This window comes from Fukomys damarensis, unplaced genomic scaffold (assembly GCF_012274545.1).
Source record: "Fukomys damarensis isolate Sample0158 unplaced genomic scaffold, DMR_v1.0_HiC HiC_scaffold_24, whole genome shotgun sequence".
NCBI lineage: Eukaryota > Metazoa > Chordata > Mammalia > Rodentia > Bathyergidae > Fukomys > Fukomys damarensis.
In genome coordinates this window covers 71,188,058-71,192,469 of record NW_022900936.1, presented here as the reverse complement: position 1 = coordinate 71,192,469, position 4,412 = coordinate 71,188,058, and positions in this window count along the sequence as shown.

Here is a 4,412-nt window from a genome sequence, read left to right as displayed (position 1 = left end):
ATCTGAAACTAGACTTCCTATTCTTTAGTGCTGAGAATGGGACCTGTGGCCTGGAGTTTGCTAAACACAGACTCTACCACTGAGGCTCACCCCAGTGTGAAAATACACGTTCATTTTGTTTCTTTCTCATTTCCCCCAAACTTGAGTACCTCAGAAGTACAGGATGGGTGACATACATGAAACCTTATTTAATTTTAGGGACAATTAAATAATTTTTCACAGAGAATTTATACCAGACTCTTCCCCAAATGCAATTGTCAGTTAATTAATTTTGGGGGTTTTGAAACAGAGTTTCACTATGTAGCCCAGGCTGGCCCTGAACATATGGTGATCCTCCTGCCTCAGCCTCCTGAGTCCTGGGATTATAGGTGTGTGCCACCACATCTGGCCAACTGTTTTTAATACAGCCTCCCACAGAAGAAAAATCCTGTTCTAAAGTAAATTGACCCTCCCCCACCTTATGGGTTTTAAACCATGTGAGTTCAAGGAATTATTAGTTGAATCTTAGGAGTAAGATGTTGGGCAAGGCCATTAACCCTTGTCCTTCTCTGTAAAATGGGCACGTGATACTACCTATGTGCCAGGCCTGCTGTAACAACAGACTGTGGCTTAATTGGAAATACTCTCGAAGCTCTGGAGGCAACGTCATGTGTCGGCCAGGATGGTTCTTCTGGGGTCGTTCTCTGTGGCTTGTGGATGGCTGTCCCCTCTCTGTGTGCTGAGTCGTTGTCCCTGCTATGGACACTGACCATGTTGGCTTGGGCCCATTTGTATGCATTCATTTTCCCTGAGTCATCTCCTTAACATTTTCTTTCCAAATCCAATCTCATTGTATGAAAGGAACTATAGGTTAGGGCTTCAGTGTATGGATTTTGTGGGGGACAGAATTCAACCCATATCGTATCTCGAAGGGCTGCGGTGAAGTGACATCATGGATGTCCAGCAATGGCCAGGGGAGCTGGCAAGTAGCAGAAGTCTTGATACCTGTCAGGCCTGATTATGTACTGGGTTTAGGCTGCAAGTCCTTTGCCCTCCAGAATATGGCCTAGATGCTGGAGTTGCTCTTCTCCAGGTTCTGGAGCCTGCATCATTCTTGCCTTTTAACCTACAGTTTTCAATTTCTTTTCTTTTTTTTAAGTATAGAGGATTGAACTCATGGCCTTTGCACAGAGCTACATCTTTTCTTTTTTAAACAGGGTCTCACTATGTGGCTCAGATCTGCCTTGGACTACATAGATCAGACTGGCCTAGAATTTGCAGTGATCCTCCTGCCTCAGCCTCCTGAGTGTTGGGATTACAAGTGTGTGACATTTTGAGACAGTGTCTTATGAAATCACTAAACTGTCCAAGCTGGGCCCAAACTGGGAATTCTTCTGCCTCAGCCCCTCAGAGTGCTGGGATTACAGGTATCCACCACCATGCCAGCCTTATAGTTCCCATCTTGATTCTGTGACTCTTCCATCCTGCTCTACACATTCGCTTACTGACACGTTAGTGTCACTAAGATACTCTTCCTGGAGGGAATTCTCACATTTTATCTCTGTAACTGCCTCAAGGTTAGGCTTTAAAATGAACACACCTGTAATCCCAGCACTTGGGTGGCCAAGGCAAGAGGATTGCTGTGAGTTCAAGGCAGGCCTGAACTACATATCAAGACCCTGCCTTAAAAAAAATAAATTTAATTTAAAAATAAAGTGGACAGGACCAGGGATTCAGCTCAGTATTTCCGCTGCCTGCCTTGCAAGTGCAAGGTCCTCAGTTTGATCCCAGAAAGAAAGAAAGAAAGAAAGATAGAAAGAGGATAGAGCCAGGGATTTAGCTCAGTGGCACTGCACCTACCTCAAAAGAGCCAAAGTCCTAAAGGACAAATCCTCTCCCAGCTACTCACAGCTCAGCAACAATATTTCCAATACTACGTCTATTTCTATTTTTTGTTTTTTTGTGATCTTTTTTGGTACCAGGGATCAAACTCAGGACCTTGCACTTGTGAGGCAAGCAGTGGCACTGAGTTAAATCCCTGGCCCTATCTCTATTTTTTGGGTAAGTCACTTACTATTAAAATTTAATGACAATCATTTTTATGTCCTCTTTCAGTTTACAAAACTCTTATCCATTATTTCTCTTGATCCTCACAGCATCTGTGAGAAGGAAATATGTTTCTCCCCATTTTATAAACGAAGAATGTAAAGGTTGGAAGGACAGTCAGTATACTGGTCACACAGTTTATAAGTGGCAGAGACAGGTCTTAGCTTTTGGTCTTTGCTCCCCTTATGTGACGTACAGCTTCAGATAAATCCAACATATAAGCCCCCGTTTGCTCTTATGTTGATTGGAAGTTAAAAAAAAAAGCCCTAATTCAAACTGGCTTAAGGGAAAGCTGAATTTATTGGCTCACCCTAACAGAATGATGCAGGAAGTAGCATTCAGATATGGTTGGATCCAGGTTCTCAAACTGTCATCAGGACATTTCTTAGCTTCCTTGTATTGACCTTATTTTTAGACAAGCTCTCTGCCTGGGGTATCAAAGAGTCCTCTACTGTAGGGAAAAGAGAAAGGGGACGTTCTGGTCTGATGTGAGCCACAACACCACAAGGCAAATTAATGAATAAAGACAGGAAATGAGACGTAGAAAAGAAGCTGAGCTTTGGGCCTGATCAATGCTGCTCTAGGCAACAAAGATGAAGGCACCCCAAGTTTGCCATACCTTTATTTGGTACATCAAGAGTAACAGATGACTCAGAGGGCAGTGATGATCCTAGGACAACGAGGAACTTATGCTGATGAAGATCTTAGGTCAATGAGGAACTTAAATGGATTAGCAGTTTGTCCTTTTCCAGGTGAAACTTTTCTCTTTCTACTTGGTTCTCAAAGAGCCAGGATATCTTCAGCTGATGGAGTTCTGCCCTGGAATATCACGACATCCTGGGGCCACTGAGGTTTTAGCTGTGATTGGAGGTATAAGTGGAGTACTGTCTTGACATGAACATAGCCTGTAGGCAGAACTAGGCCTAATCATAATTTAATTGTGAAATGTTTTTTCCCCCAAATTATGTAGAATTGCTCCTGAAACCATTCTAGCTGTAGCTTACAGTAAACCATCATAAAGGCAACACTTCTTGCTGAACTACAACAACTGGGTATCATTAACTGCTTGGCCAGGGTCGAGGACCAACCCAGGAACCACTCATTGTGCCCAGTACAAAGATGTATTCTTATTGTCCAGGCCTGATCCCTCACCCCAGAGAGAAATATGTGGTATTAAACCCAGGACCTGAGTGAGAAGGGAAAAGTTCTTCAAGGAGAAACACTTGTCAGACATGGTATAGGCAGATTTTCACAGAACTGCACTCTGCAGAGAGGAACTGGGGATCCACCTCAGCAAAAATTTGCAGTGGATTTATACTCCCCACCCTCAGGACTGCCCTACTGAGCTTAGCAGGCTGGGCAGGGGAGCTGAACTAATGCAGAAAAGCAGTGAATAGGAGGGAGCAACTCAGCATGTTCAGAACAGTAGCAACCTACAGCGTCCCCCAGAGATCTGGGGGTACTGTGGGAAGGCCACTTCCTGCTTCCTGTTCATCAAGCTGTGGTCTGCACATGGGCTTTCCCCAGGTCTCCTGTACTCACTGCCTCTCCTCCGTGCCCAGTGGGTGGGTGATTAATGTATCAGTTGACCAGACTGATTGGCAGGGCAGGATTCCTTCTCTCTGTAAGTCAGTCCTCTTGGGTGGCTTCTGTTTTCCATCCGTAAAGTGGGAGAAGTGAAGAAGACTTCCCTGACTCTCCAGCTCAGAACTCTGGACTGCAGGGCTCTCAGGAGATGGCCAGGATGCCTAAAGCACCAGTGAGGAGACCAAATTTACAGTGCCTCTGCGCAGGCCCGGGGTGGTATGAATTCCCACAGGCCTGAGGGCCCAAACTAGTGGAGGAGAGAAAACAAAGCTCGGAAGGGTGGCACCAGTGTCCTGGGCCTGCAACTGAAATAAGACCAAAATAAAACCCAACTCTCATTAACTCTCGTTTCTTAGAAAAAATGGATTTTTATATTAAGAGAGCAGGAAGTACTTGATTTCAGAAAATTCCCCTCACCTGGAAAAAATCATTTGGCAATCTTATTTTTTCTTTTTAGACTGATGTAAATTTCAACAGACTTCTGTATGGAATCCAGTGTTTGGGACTCACTGATAGACTGTTACACACGCTTGCACGCGTTGGTATCTGTGAAGTGGGGCTAATCAGCCCACTTTATAGACAGAGGAACAGAGGTGTAGAGAGCTCAGCTGCAAGATACCAAGCCAAAGGCTGTTCGGACGAAGAAACGCAGCACGGCGCTCAGTCCCGCTGCAGCCCGGGCCTCGCCTCTCTGCTCTGGTCCGTCCGGAACCAGCACCTCCCCGGCGCCCTTTCCTCCG